This window comes from Manis javanica, chromosome 3, assembly GCF_040802235.1.
Source record: "Manis javanica isolate MJ-LG chromosome 3, MJ_LKY, whole genome shotgun sequence".
Taxonomy (NCBI): domain Eukaryota; kingdom Metazoa; phylum Chordata; class Mammalia; order Pholidota; family Manidae; genus Manis; species Manis javanica.
In genome coordinates, this window is record NC_133158.1 from 176,572,577 (window position 1) to 176,589,635 (window position 17,059).

Genomic DNA, 17,059 nt, shown 5'->3' on the forward strand with positions numbered 1-17,059 from the left:
CCTTTCCCCAGTCCTGGGCTCTCTCTCCAGAGTTTCTTGCTTCTGAGCCTCACACGGCTATGAAAGCCATCTTTTGATTGATATCTACTCTGCTCCTCCCAAGTCATGCTTGAAGCCTTTCAGACATGAGAAAGGCTAGATTGAAGGTATTTCTCCATGCCTGATGTTACACATCCTCCCCACTGGCCCCACAATCATTCTAGATTAATGGCAGCCCCAGGTTTAACAGGATTTAGGTATATATAGTCCCAGAAGCTGGGATAGAAGTGGCCATTTAGTATCATCAGTTTGAATAGAGGCTGGCCAACCAGTGCAGCCCTGGTCCCAGGAGCTCTTGGGGGAGAGTTGACCAAGCTTTTCGGCTGCAGGGTGACACCTTGAGTTTTATATTCACATAGCCATTTCCCAAATCTTCCCAAGCCCAGCCATAACGTCTCTTGATACTTGGCCCATCACAGCCTCCATTCTCTACAGAACCTGGAACCTTCTTAACCAGCATAGGATCCTAGAACCCAAACATCTGCCTGCTGCCTTGACATTCTCAGTCCTTCCTAACCTTCTCCTCCTTCCTGCACCAATCCAGCTGTGTCCCTGAGGATATGGTGGTACAGAGGCAGTTCTCCAATTGCCCTTTCTTCTCCCTGAGTCAGCAAGTTAAGATGGGTCTTTGGTACAGATGGCAGGACTGTCTGCCTCCCAGAGAAGGTTCTCTGTAACCTCATAGGCCATGGAAGCTGGACACTCAGGTTTAAAAATGGGGAAACATGTCCTGAACAGACACCTCACCAACAAAGAATCACAGATGGAAAATATGCATAGGAAAAGATGTGCCACATCATGTCATCAAGGAAATGCAAATTAAAACAGTGAGATACCACTACAAACCTATTACAATGGCTAAAATCCAGAACACTCAACATTAATGCTGACAAGGATGTGGAGCAACAAAGACTTTCATTCATTGCTGGTGGGAATGCAAAATGGCACAGCCACGTTGGAAGACAGTTTGGTGGCTTCTTAGAAAACATACTCTTACCATACAGTCCTGCAATAGCACTCCTTGGTATTTACCCAAAGGAGCTGAAAACTTACATCCACATAAACACCTGAACACAGATGTTTATAGCAGCTACATCTGTAATTGCCAGAATTTGGAAATAAACAAAATGAACTTCAGTAGGTGAATGGGCAAACTGTGGTACATCCTGACAATGTAATATTATTCAGGACTAAAAAGAAATGAGCTATCAAGCCATGAAAAGACATGGAGAAACTTAAATATCTAATGCAAAGTGAAAGAACCCAATCCAAAGAGGCTACATACTATAAAATTCCTATTAGATGATATTCTAGAAAATGCAAAACTACAGAGTCAGTAAAAAGATTAGTGGTTGCCACAGTCGTGGCACAGCCTGGGAGCAGCCGCACCCACAGCAACTGACCAGAATCTCCTCACAGTGCACAGGTGCCAGGGCCACACCCAGAGGCCACCACCAACACACAACTGCCCAACACAGGCAGAGGAAACCAGGGCAAGGCACGAAGGGGTGCCATTCTCACAGGGGAGAACACCTGGCATGCCTGCCACTCCCAACAGGGCTCTGTGCTACCCTGACAGTGACCCCACCCATGGCAGCTTAGGGAATTAATCGTGAGGCTGCCCCAGGTGTGCGCATAATGGACACTGGCAGCGGAAAAGGACAAGGTGACCAGCAAATAGGAAAGGACTTTATTATCTCAGCTGACACATGCACTACCTGCCTACAACTATCGCTATTGCCATGAAAAGGCAGAAGAATTTGGTCCAGTCCAGATTTAACCATACAACCCCCAAGAGAGGGCCTAGGGAGATAGACATAACAAATCCTTCTAAAAAAGAATTTAAAATAAAGGTCATAACCATGCTGAAGGAATGGCAGAGAAATATGCAAGAGCTAAAGGATCAACTTGGGAGGGAGAATACAGAAATAAAACAATTTCTGGAAGGACTTAAGAGCAGACTGGACGAGGGGCAAGAGGCCGTTAATGGAGTAGAAATCAGAGAACAGCAACACAGAGAAGCTGAGGCAGAGAGAGACAAAAGGATCTTTGGGAATGAAAGAATATTAAGAGAACTGTGTGACCAATCTAAACAGAACAATATCCGCAGTACAGGGGTACCAGAAGAAGGGAGAGAAAAAGGGATAGAAAGTATCTTGGAAGAAATAATTGCTGAAAACTCCCCCAAACTGGGGGAGGAAATAGTCTCTCAGACCATGGAAGCCCACAGAAATTCCAACACAAGGGACCCAAGGAGGACAACACCAACACATATAATAATTAAAATGGAAAAGATGGAAGACAAGGATCAAAGACTGGATGAAGTGCAAGGGGCTGTTAATGGAATAGAAATCAGAGAACAGGAACACAGAGAAGCTGAGGCAGAGAGAGATAAAAGGATATCCCAGAGAGAGAAAAAAGGTCACCTACAAAGGAAGACCCATCAGGCTATCATCAGACTTCTCAACAGAAACCTTACAGGCCAGAAGATAATGGCATGATATATTTAATGCAATAAAACAGAAAGGCCTTGAACCAAGAGTACTGTATCCAGCACAACTATCATTTAAATATGAAGGAGAGATTAAACAATACCCAGACAAACAAATGTTGAGAGAATTTACCTCACACAAATCAGCTCTATAGGATATTTTAAAGGGACTGCTCTAGATGGAAGCATTCTTAAGGATAAACAGATGCCAACAGAGAAAATAAAATCACAACAAAGAAAGCAGACCAACCAAATACTAACTAAAGGCAAAAAATAAAATTACTACTCACAAAAGCAGTCAAAGGAAACACAAGAGAACAGAATAACACCTAACATATAAAGAATGGAGGGGGAGGAATAAGAAGGGAGAGAAATAAAGAATGATCAGACTGTGTTTATAATACCTTAATGAGAGAGATAAGTTAGATGGTTAGATAGTAAAGAAGCTGCCCTTGAACCTTTGGTAACCATGAATGTAAAGCCTATAATGGCAATAACTACATATCTTTCAATAACCAGGCTAAATGTAAATGGACTGAATGCACCAATCAAAAGACAGAGAGTAATAGAATGGATAAATAAGAAAGACCCATCTATATGCTGTTTACAAGAGACTCACCTAAAACCCAAAGACATACACAGACTAAAAGTCAAGGGATGGAAAAAGATATTTCATGCAAACAATAGGTAGAAAAAAGCAGGTGTTGCAATACTAGTATCAGAAGAAATAGACTTCAAAACAAAGAAAGTAACAAGAGATAAATAAGGACATTACATAATGATAAAGGGGTCAGTTCAACGAGATGATATAACCATTATAAATATATCTGCACCCAATACAGGAGCATCAAGATAAATGAAACAAATACTAACAGAATTAAAGAAGGAAATAGAATGCAATGAATTCATTCTGTGAACACACCACTAACTCTCAAGGACAGATACACCAGATAGAAAATAAGTAAGGACACAGAGGCACTGAACAACACACTAGAACAGATGGACTTAACAGACATCTACAGAACTCTACAGAACTCTACACCCAAAACCAGCATGTTACACATTCTTCTCAAGTGAGGAATCTTTTCCAGAATAGACCACATACTAGGCCAGAAAAAGAACCTCAGTTAATTCAAAAAGATTGAAATTCTCCCAACCAACTTCTCAGACTACAAAAGCATAAAACTAGAAATAAATTGTACAAATAAAACAAAAAGGCTCACAAACACATGGAGGTTTAACAACATGCTCCTAAATAATCAATGGATCAATGACCAAATTAAAACAGAGATGAGGCAATATATGGAGACAAAAGACAACAACAGCACAAAGCCCCAACTTCTGTGGGATGCAGTGAAGGCAGTTCTAAGAGGAAAGTATACAGCAATCCAGGCATATTTAAAGAAGGAAGAACAATCCCAAATGAATGGTCTAAACTCACAATTATTGAAATTGGAAAAAGAAGAACAAATGAGGCCCAAAGTCAGTAGAAGGAGGGACATAATAAAGATCAGAGATGAAATAAATAAAATTGAGAAGAATAAAACAATAGAAAAAATCAATGAAACCAAGAGCTGGCTCTTTGAGAAAATAAACAAAATAGATAAGCCCCTACCCAGACTTATTAAGAGAAAAAGAATCTACACACATAAACAGAATCAGAAATGAGAAAGGAAAAATCACAATGGACCCCACAGAAATACAAAGAATTATTAAAGACTACTATGAGAATCTATATACTAACAAGCTAACCTGGAATAAATGGACAGCTTCCTAGAAAAATACAACCTTCCAAGACTGACCAAGAAAAAAAACAGAAAATCTAGACAGACCAATAACCAGCAAAGAAATTGGATAATCAAAAAACTACCCAAGAACAAAAACCCTGGTCCAGAAGGATTCACCACTGAATTTTATCAGACATATAGAGAAGACATGATACCCATTCTCCTTAAAGTGTTCCAAAAAATAGAAGAGGAGGGAATACTTCCAAACTCATTCTATGAAGCCAGCATCACTCTAATACCAAAACCAGGCACAGACCCCACAGAAAAAGAAAATTACAGACCAATATCCCTGATGAACATAGATGCAAAAATACTCAACATAATATTAGGAAACAATTCAGAAATACATCAAGAGGATCATACACAATGATCAAATGGGAATCAACTCAGGGATGCAAGGATAGTACAACATTCGAAAATCCATACAAAATGGTAGGATGGCCATTTTGGCCATCCACTACATCAAAAAAAAGAAGGACAAAAACCACATGATCATCTCCATAGATGCTGAAAAAGCATTTGACAAAATTCAACATCCATTCATGATAAAAACTATCAATAAAATGGTTATAGAGGACAAGTACCTAAACACAATAAAGGCCATATATGACAAACCCACATCCAACAGTGAGAAGCTGAAAGCTTTTCCTCTAAGTTCGGGAACAAGACAGGGATGCCCACTCTCCCCACTGTTATTCAACATAGTTCTGGAGGTCCTACCACCACAATCAGACAAAACAAAGAAATACAAGGCATTCAGATTTGTAAAGAAGAAGACAGATTGTCACTATTCGCAGATGACATGATAATGTACATAAAAAACCCTAAAAAATCCACTCCAAAACCACTAGAATATTGGAATTCAGCAAAGTTGCAGGATAAAAAATTAACACACAGAAATCTGTGGCTTTCCTATACACTAACAATGAACCAATAGAAAGAGAAATCAGGAAAACAATTCCATTCACAATAGCATCAAAAAGAATAAAATATCTAGGAATAAACCAAACCAAGGAAGTGAAAGACCTATACCCTGAAAACTATAAGACACTCTTAAGAGAAATTAAAGAGGACATGAACAAATGTAATCTCATTCCATGCTCTTGGCTAGGAAGAATTAATATTCTCAAAATGGCCATCCTGCCTGAAGCAATCTACAGATTCAATGCAATGCATATCAAAATATCAATAGCATTCTTCAACAAACTGGAACAAATAGCTAAAAATTCATATGGAACCACAAAAAACCCCGAATAGCCAAGGCAATCCTGAGAAGAAAGAATAAAGTGGGGGGGATCTCACTTCCCAACTTCAAGCTCTACTACAAAGCCACAATAATCAAGACAATTTGGTACTGGCACAAGAACAGATCCACGGACTAGTGGAATAGAATAGAGATTTCAAATATTAACCCAAACATATATGGTCAATTAATATATGATAAAGGAGACATGTATATACAATGGGGAAATGACAGCCTCTTCAATAGCTGGTGTTGGCAAAACTGGACAGCTACATGTAAGAGAATGAAACCCCATACACAAAAGTAAATTCGAAATTGATCAAAGACCTGAATGTATGTCATGAAACCATAAAACTCTTAGAAAAAACATAGACAAAAATCTCTTGGACATAAACATGAGCGACTTCTTCATGAACATATCTCCCCAGGCAAGGGAAACAAAAGCAAAAATGAACAAGTGGGACTACATCAAACTGAAAAGCTTCTGTACAGCAAAGGACACCACCAATAGAACAAGAAGGCATCCTACAGTATGGGAGAATATAATCACAAATGACAGATCTGATAAAGGGTTGACATCCAAAATATATAAAGAGCTCACACACCACAACAAACAAAAAGCAAATGATTCAATTAAAAAATGGGCAGAGGAGCTGAACAGACAGTTCACTAAAGAAGAAATTCATATGGCCAACAGACACATGAAAAGATGCTCCACATGGCTAGTCATCAGAGAAATGCAAATTAAAACCACAATGAGATATCACCTCACACCAGTAAGGATCACCACCATCCTAAAGACAAAGAACAACAAATGTTGGCGAGGTTGTGGAGAAAGGGGAACCCTCCTACACTGCTGGTGGGAATGTAAATTAGTTCACCATTGTGGAAAGCAGTATGGAGGTTCCTCAAAAATCTCAAAATAGACATACCATTTGACCCAGGAGTTCTACTTCTAGGAATTTACCATAAGAAGGCAGCAGCCCAGTTTCAAAAAGACAAATGAACCCCTATGTTTATTGCAGCACTATTCACCAGAGCCAAGAAATGGAAACAACCTAAGTGTCCATCAGTAGATGAATGGATAAAGAAGATGTGGTACATATACACAATGGAATATTATTCAGCCATAAGAAGAAAACAAATCCTACCATTTGCAACAAGATGGATGGAGCTAGAAGGTATTATGCTCAGTGAAATAAAGCCAGGTGGAGAAAGACAAGTGTCAAATGATTTCACTCATCTGTGGAGTATACGAACAAAGGAAAAACTGAAGGAGCAAAACACCAGAAGACTCACAGAACCCAGGAATGTACTAACAGTTACCAAAGGGAAAGAGACTGGGGAGGACGGGTGGGAAGGGAGGGATAAGGGGTGAAAAAAAGAAAGGGGGCATTACGATTAGCATGAATAATGTGAGGGGGAGACACAGGGAGCATTGTACAACACAGAGAAGACAAGTAGTGGTTCTACAGAATCTTACTATGCTGATGGACAATGACTGCAATGGGGAATGTGGGCAGAACTTGGTGATGGGGGGAGTCTTGTAAACATAATGTTCCTCATGTAATTGTAGAGTAATGATATCAAAAAAAAAAGATTAGTGGTTGCCAGGGGATTGGAAGGAAGGAGAGAATGATGGAGCATAGATGATATTTAGGGCAGTGAAACCATACTGTATCATAATCCATGCCATAACCCTGGATATATATCATTACATATTTGTACAAACCCAGAGGATGCACAACTCTAAGAGGTAACTCTAATTTAAAGTGTGGGCTTTGGGTGACAGTGGTGTTACTATGTAGGTCATGACCTGTAACAGATGTTTCATCCTGTGAAAGATGTTGATAGTGGGGAGGCTGTGCACGTGAGGGGCAGGGGGCACAAGGGAGGAAAGTATATTGTACCTATGTGAGTCTTGCTGTGAACCCTAAGCTGCTCTATAAAGCCTGTTTTTAAAAAAGGAGGGAAACATGTTTGCCTTTTTATAATTAACTGTCTCTGAAAATAAGGCAAGAAACTAATGTTATTAGTTGTCTGTGGGGGAGTGGGGGAACAGCTGAGTGGCTAGGAAGGCTTTTCACTTTCACTTTTTGTACTTTTAGAATTTTAAACCATAAGCTTATATTATCCCAATTTTAAAATCATACCCTCTAAAAATTCCAAGGCAGTAATTTAAAATGATGAAAATTCTTTATATACAAAGATGTTTCACTGCAGAGTTAATAATATTAATAGCTAACAAGAGTTATGTACCGTGTGTTAGGTACTGCACTAAATAGACCAGCTGATTTATAAAGAAAAAAATACGTTAACTTAAAAAGAAAATGTAGGTAAACAAGTCAATAAATTGTAAACAGCTCAATAAAATGTTAGGCAGCCATTAAAATGAAATTTATAGAAAGCCTGTAATAGTACAGTTAAATCCTTATGTTAAATTGCAAAGCAGGATATAGTGCTGTATATAATACAATGATCTCTTTTTTTTAAGTGAAGAAAAGCTGGAATAAACAGACTACAGTAACGTTATTTGAATGGTGAAATCATGTAATGTTTTTCACTCTTTCTATAAATGTATTTCAATGAGCACACATTAAGTTGACAAAATATGTTTGGCTTTTTAACCATTTCTACAATTTTGACATCTAACATTTTACTGGAAAGGTTCATGATGGAAAATTACCTGTGTGTGAGTTTGGTAGTAAAAAAATCAGGACCTAGATTGAGATTCAACACTAACATCACCTGTTTGACTTTGAGCAAGTCATCTCTTTTCCATGATTCTTGAATATGGAAAATATCTCCTACCTTTCTTACAAGGGTATATTTAGTGTTAGATGGTGCTTGTTTACATTAAATAGATTATTGGCACTACATGAAGCACTTTTGATTCTTTACTGCTTTCGAACTTTAAGAAGCCATCTTTGGTTTCACATACCCAAGAAACTGGTCTCAGTGTTGAGTGCAGGAGATTAAAGATGGTGGTGTGAGAGGTGAGACAGAGAACTCCTCTTAAAAGGACAGATAGTGTGAAAATACAGTTAATGCAACTAACCCTAAAACAGCAACAGGAAAGAAGGCTGCACTAGACTGCATACAGACCTCAAGAACAGAGGTAATGTACCAAAGCCTTGATCTGGATGGATCCAAGCCCTTCCCCCACCCCAGCTCACTACCAGAAGGAAGAGAAATGGAGCGGGGAGGGGGTGGAAGCCTGGGACTGCTGAACATCCAGCCCTGGAGGTCTGCTTTGCAAGCAGAAACCTACACTGTGTGGTGCTCTGGACGTTGGGGAGCTCAGAAAGGCAGAGTGCTTGAGAGACTAAGATTCTGGCCATTAGTGGAGGAGGGGATTCACACCTGGCCACTCTGGGACAAGGGAAAGGCAGGCAGTCTGGGAGGATTCCTAGCAACTGAAGCATCAGGGTTTGTATGGAGTTTGCTGCATGGGAGAAGAGGTAGGGGGACAAGGTTGTCTGGGCATGCTCTGTGCAGCAGATGGGAACTTGGAGGAGCTTCAAGCACTCCACCCCTTGGCTCGCTACTCAACACAAAGCCCCCCACAGTGACACACAGCCTGCTGAGCCTCCCTTCTGGCCTGATGGCACCGGCTCACAAACCAGCAGTCACTGCATTGGCATTAGCCAGTCAAAGGGAGGCCCTGCCAACAACACTAGAGTTGCCAAGCATAGAGGCTTATATACAATGTGCTGGGACCACTGGCTCTCATATGGGAGATGGCATGGCAGACGAGAATCAGGAAACAGGTCTTTCCTCTGCCCAGGCATCAGCACTCCCCTACGACCCCTAACCTCACTCTAGGGGCTGAGCAGCTCCAGAGACAGGAGCTTCTGGGCACTAGAGGGCACCACACAGAAATATGAAACATCAAAAGAACATGTTTCAGACCAAAATCTCACAAAGCCCCCAAAAAGGGCCAAATGAAACTGAACTCTCCAATCTTCCAGAAAGAGAGTTCAAAATAAAAATCATAAACATGCTTATGGAAGTACAGAAAAATATTTAAGCACTCGGGAATGAATTTAAGATGGAGATTCAATCATATAAAAATTCCATATCTGAAGAGAAACATACAATGGAGGGATTTAAAAGCAGATTCGATGTAGTGGAAGACATGGTAAATGGAATATAAATTAGAGAAGAGGAATACAAAGAAGCTGAGGAACAGAGGGAAAAAAGAATCTCTAAGAATGAAAGAATATTCAAAGAACTGTGTGACCAATCCAAAAGGAATGATATTCACATTATAGGGGTACCAGGAGAACAAGAGAGAGAAAAAGGGATAGAAAGTGTCTTTGAGGAGGTAATTGCTGAAAACCTCCCCAATCTGGGGAAGGAGATAGTTCCTCAAGCCAAGGAGATACACATATCTCCCAAGACAAGGGACCCGAGGAAGATAACATCAAGACATATAATAATTAAAATGGCAAAGATCAGGGATAAAGACAAACTTTTAAAAGCAGCTAGAGAGAGAAAAGATCACATATAAAGGAAAACCCATCAGGCTATCATCAGATTTCTCAACAGGAACCTTACAGTCCAGAAGCGAGGGGCAAGATATATTTAATGCAATAAAGGAGAAGAGCCTTGAACCAAGAATATTCTACCCAGCAAGGTTATCATTTAAATTTGAAGGAGAGATTAAACAATTTTCAGATAAGCAAAACCTGAGAGAATTTACTGCCCACAAACCACCTCTACAGTGCATTTTGGAGGGTCTCCTATAGATGGAAGTATTCCTAAGGCTAAATAGATGTTACCCAAGGGATACACAAAGAGTACAGAGTATAATTCATAACATACAAAGAATGGAGGAGGAAGAAAAACGAGGGAAAAAAAGGAATCTTTAGTTTGTGTTTCTAATAGCATATGAAGGGAGTTAAATTAGACTGTTAGATAGTAAGGGAATTACCCTTGAAACTTTGGTAACTGTGAATCTAAAGCCTGCAATGCTAACAACTACATACCTATCGATAATCACCCTAAATGTAAATGGTCGGAATGCACCAATCAAAAGACATAGAGTCACTGAATGGATAAAAACACAAGACCCATGTATATGCTGCCTACAAAAGACTCATTTCAAACCCAATGACATACATAGACTGAAAGTAAAGGGATGGGAAAAGATATTTCATGCAACTAATAGGGAGAAAAAAGCAGGAATTGCGTACTTCTATCAGAAATTTTAGGTTAGATTCAAAACAAAGAAAGTAAGAGACAAAGAACATTACATAATGATAAAGGGGTCAGTCCAACAAGAGGATATCACCATTCTAAATACCTATGCATCCAACACAGGATCACCTACAGATATGAAACAAATACTAACAGAAATAAAGGAAGAAACAGAATGGAATGCATTCATTTTTGGAGCATTCAACACACCAATCACACCAAAGAACAAATCAACCAGACAGAAAATAAATAAAGCGACAGAGGCAGTGAACAATAAATTAGAACAAATGGACCTAAATGGACATCTACAGAACACTCCATCCAAAAGCAACAGGATACACATTCTTCTCAAGCGCACATGGAACATTTCCAAGAATAGATCATATACTAGGCCACAAAAAGAATCTCAGTAAATTCAAAAAGATTGAAATTGTACCAACCAGTTTCTCAGACCACAAAGGTATGAAACTCAGAATAAAATACTCAAAGAAAATGAAAAAGCCCACAAACACATGGAGGCTTAATAACATGCTCCTAAATAATCAATGGATCAATGACCAAATAAAAACAAAGATCAAGCAATATATGTAGACAAATGACAACAAATAATCCAGCACTGCAAAATCTGGGGACACAGCAAAGGCCGTGATAAGGGGGAAATACATTGCAATACAGGCCTACCGCAGGAAAGATGAACAATCCCAAATGAATGGTCTAAACTCACAATTAATGAGTACATAAAAGGAAGAACAATGAGGCCCAAAGTCAGTCAGAGGGACATAATAAACATTAAGCTAGAAATAAATAAAAACAAGAAGAATAAAATAATAGAAAGAATCAATGAAACCAGGAGCTGAATCTTCAAGAAAATAAACAAAATAGATAAACCCCTAGCCAGACTTATGAAGGAAAAAAGACAGTCTACAAATATAAACAGAATCAGAAATCAGAAAGGATAAATCACTATGGACACGACAGAAATACAAAGAATTATGAGAGAATACTATGAAAAATTATATGAAAATAAAATGGATAACCTAGAAAAGGACAACTTTCTAGAAAAATACTACCATCCAAGGTTGACCCAGAAAGAAACAGAAAATTTCAAGAGACCAATTACCAGCAAAGAAATTGAATCAGTAATCAAAACCTACCTAAGAAGAAAACCCCTGCACCAGATGGTTTCAGTGCTGAATTTTATCAAACATTTAGCGAAGACCTAACACCCATCCTCCTTAATGTTTTCCAAACAGTAGACAGGAGGGAATACTTCCAAACTAATTATATGAAGCCATCATCACTCTAATACCAAAACCAGGCAAAGACCCCACAAAATAAGAAAATTACAGACCAATATCCCTGATGAACATAGATGCAAAAGTACTCAACAAAATATTAACAAAACGAATTCAAAAACACATCAAGAGGATCATACACCATGAACAAGTGGGATTCATCCCAGGGATGTAAGGATGGTACAATATTTGAAAATCCATCAACATCATCCACCACATCAACAAAAACAAGAACAAAAACCACATGATTATCCCCATAGATGCTGAAAATGCATGCGACAAATTCCAACATCCACTCATAATAAAAACTGTCAACAAAATGGATATAGAGGGCAAATACTTCAACATAATAAATGCCACATATGACAAGCCCACAGTCAACATCATAGTTAACAGTGAGAAGCTGAGAGCTTTCACCTATGATTGGGAACAAGACAGGGATGCCCACTCTCCCTACTGTTATTCAACATAGTACTGGAGGAACTTGCCATGGCAATCAGACAAAACAAAGAAATATAAGGCATCCATATTGGTAAAGAAGAAGTAAGACTGTCAATATTTGCAGATGACAGGATATTGTATGTAAAAAACTGTAATGACTACACTCCAAAACTACTATAACTAATACCGGAATTCAGCAAACTTGAAGGATACAAAATTAATACACAGAAATCTGTGGCTTTCCCATACACTAACGATGAACTTGCAGTGAGAGAAATCAAGAAAACAATTCCATTCACAATTGCATCAAAAAGAATAAAATATTTAGGAATAAACCTAACCAGGGAAGTGAGAGACCTATACCCTGAAAACTACAAGACACTCTTAAGAGAAATTAAACAAGACATGAACAAATGGAAACTCATCCCATGCTCTTGGCTAGGAAGAATTGATATTGTCAAAATGGCCATTCTGCCTAAAGCAATCTGCACATTCAATGCAGTCCCTATCAAAATTCCAATAGCATTCTTCAACGAACTGGAACAAATCGTTCTAAAATTCAAATGGAACCACAAAAGACCACGAAGAGCCAAAGCAACTCTTAGAAGAAAAATAAATCAGGGGGGATCTCACCTCCTAACTTCAAGCTCTAATACAAAGCCACAGTAATCAAGACAATTTGGTAGTTGCACAAAAACAGATTCACAGACCAGTGGAATAGAATAGAGAGTCCAAATATTAACCCAAACATACATGATCAATTAATATATGATACAGGAGCCATGGATATACAATGGGGAAATGACAGCCTCTTCAACAGCTGATGTTGGTAAAACTGAACAGCTACATGTGAGAGAATGAAACTGGATCATTGTCTAAACCCATACACAAAATTATACTCCAAATGGTTCAAAGACCTGAATCTAAGTCATGAAACCATAAAACGCTTAGAAAAAAACATAGGCAAAAATCTCTTGGACATAAACATGAGCAACTTCTTCATGAACATATTTGCCTGGGCAAGGGAAACAAAAGCCAAAATGAACAAGTGCGACTAAATCAAACTAAAGAGCTTCTGTACAGCAAGGACACCATCAGTAGAACAAACACACATCCTACAGTATGGGAGAATATATTCGTAAATGACATATCTGACAAGGGGTTGACATCCAAATTATATAAAGAGCTCATACACCTCAACAAACAAAAAGCAAATTAGCCAATTAATAAATGGGCAGAGGAGCTGAACAGACACTTCTCCAAAGAAGAAATTCAGATGGTCAACAGGCACATGAAAAGATGCTCCACATTGCTAATCAGCAGAGAAATGCAAATTAAAACCACAATGAGATGTCATCTCACACCAGTTAGGATGGCCACCATCAAAAAGATCATGAAAACTCTCAACCTGCTGGGCAGAGTGAACCCACCATTTGTCTACCTATCATTTCTCTGACGAGTAAGCTCTGTGCAATCCTTCCCCCTTTAGCAGCCCTCTTGCTAAGGGCTTCTTGTTAGGAAGTTTCTCAGACTGCCTGCTGTTTTCTTGTTGCAGAGAAGCTGGATGTGGATCCCTGCTTTCCACAAGTGACTGGAGTCTCAGTCTCTCCAGGAATTCTGCCTTTCTTAGCTTTCCAACCCCCTAACCATGAGATTACCATGCAAGCACCATGAAATGTAGGTTTGTGCTTCCAGAGCAGATCTCCAGAGTTAGGTATTCAGCACTCCCAGGCTTCCACTCCCTCCCCGCTCCATTTCTCTTCCTCCCACCAGTGAGCTGGGGTGGGGGAAGAGCTTGGGTCCCATCGAGCCACAGGATTGGTAGATTACTCTGTTCAGTGAGGTCTGCTCTTTTCTCCAGGTGATTGCAGTCTGGTGCAGTCCTTTTTCCTGTTGCTCTTTCAGGATTAGTTGTATTAATTATATTTTCATATTTTATGTGGTTTTAGGAGGAAGCCTCTGTCTCACCTCTCATGCCACCATCTTTAATCTAGACCTTATAGTTTAAATAGCATTTAGATTATGCATGAAATCATAGCACAATTCCATGAATGTTAAAATATATATATATATTATAACAAAAGCAAACAAACAAGCAAAAGCTAATGATGAATTTGACTTGTTTTCAACAGCAAAATCTATGTACTTTTGGAACATCTGTAACTCAAAACCAGTTAATAGCATTTATTATATACAACTCATTTTGTTCTCAAGAAAACCCTCATTATTCCTTGTGGGGAGGGTAGAGGGAAAACTGATGACCAAAGATAGTAAAGTCACACTCCCATTAAGTGGCAGAGAAGGTCTCAAACTCAAGACTGCAAGTTCTGAGTCTATTTTCTTTTTATTATATTTTACTTATTTATTTATTTCTTTTATTTATTAATTTTGTTATCATTAATCTACAATTACATGAAGAACATTATATTTACTAAGCTCCCCCCTTCACCAAGTTCCCACACACACACACCATTACTGTCACTGTCCATCAGCATAGTAAGATGCTGTAAAATCACTACTTGTCTTCCCTGTGTTGCATAGCCTGCCCCATGACCCCCCACACATTACAAATGCTAATCATAAAGCCCCCTTCCTTTTTCCCCACCCTTATCCCTGCCTTCTCACCCATCCTGCCCACTTCCTTTCCCTTTGGTAACTGTTAGTCCATTCTTGGGTTCTGTGAGTCTGCTGCTGTTTTGTTCAGTTTTTCTTTGTTTTTATACTCCACATATGAGTGAAATCATTTGGTACTTGCCTTTCTCCACCTGGCTTTTTTCATTGAGCATAATACTCTCTAGCTCCATCCATGTTGTTGTAAATAGTAGGATTTGTTTTCTTCTTACTGAATAATATTCCATTGTGTATATGTACCACATCTTCTTTATCCATTCATCTACTGATGGCCACTTAGGTTGCTTCCATTTCTTGGCTATTGTAAATAGTGCTACAATAAAGATAGAGGTGCATCTTTCTTTTTCAAACCGGGCTGCTGCATTCTTAGGGTAAATTCCTAGAAGTGGAGTTACTGGGTCAAATGGTATGTCTATTTTGAGATTTTTGAGGAACCTCCATTCTGCTTTCCACAATGGTTGAACTAATTTACATTCCCACCAGCAGTGTAGGAGGGTTCCCCGTTTTCCACAACCTCACCAACACTTGTTGTTGTTTGTCTTTTCAATGATGGCGATCCTTACTGGTGTGAGGTGATATCTCATTGTGGTTTGAATTTGCATTTCTGATGACTAGTTATGTGGAGCATCTTTTCATGTGTCTGTTGGCCATCTGAATTTCATCTCTGGAGAACTGTCTGGGTCCCACTGAATCATGTCTTTGCCACTTTCCCTTTTCTGTGAGGTCTTCTCTTCTTCCCAGATGTAGGCAATCTGTTCTGCAGTCTTCAGGTCATTTTCAGGATTAGTTGTATTTGCTGTATTTTTGTTTTATGTGACTTTGGGAGGAGGTTTCTGCCTTGCTTTTTACACTGCCATCTTTTCCCCAGAATCCTGAGAGGTTCCTATGTTATGATAAAAGACAAAGTCCTTAAAAACAAGATCTGGCCTCCTGCTGTCTTTTGTTAACCTCATCTTCTGCCAGTGTTTCAGTGTCCTCCAGGTACCTGGCAGCCTAACCACTCACTGAGTACATTAGCTATGCTCTCTCTCAGACCCTCTGTACTCTGTGTGAAATGCTTTCTGCCTGGATATTTACCAGAGATGGATTCTTCACTTCTCTTAAATATGCTAAAAAACACCTTAGGAGAGATGATTTCCCTCATGGTCTATTATATATAGCACCTTTTAGTTCACTTCCCCTCCTTCATTTTCTCCATAGTACCCACCTCCATTTTACATACTACCTAGCCATTTGCTTGTTAAGTCTGCTCAGCCACTAGAAGATAAATGCAGGAGGGGAGAAACAGTTTTGCTCACTGCTGCATCCCACCGTCTAGCACAGTGCCTGACACATGATGGGCTGAGATATTTGTTGGATGATGGAACTAGGAAATGTACTGAAGTAACTCAGAATCCAGGACTCTCAGGGCCTGAGACAGTCTCCAGTTCCAGTGCAACCCGACCCGGGTTGACTCTGCCACTACTTGCAGGGTAGAATGTTACACTCTGGGATATAAGATAAACTTCCCCAGCAGCTGCCAAGAGGGACCAAGAAACCCAGCCTTCAAGTGTAAAGAACCTAGTGTCCATGGGATAACTTCCAATAAGAGACAAGAGGCAGCAGATACATTCCATCCCTGTCTTCCCCACCTCCACTTAATGGACTGCCCCTGGGTAGTCCTGCAAGGCCTTTCTAAAAAAATGTTCTACATAAATGAACAAACAGTTGGGTTTTCTTCAGGCCAGCCTGATTAAACTAACTTGATTTCCCTCCACTCCTGCATGACTTACCTTTTTTCCTTTTCTCTTGCTTCCCTGGGGTTGCATCTCCCAGTATAAGCTTTTCCTCAGATTCTGTTTTATATAGTCTATGCAAGCCTGTAAAAAACTTTTCTCCCCAGTGATCCTTTATTAAATCCCAGGAAAATAATTCTGGTTGGTTTTATTTA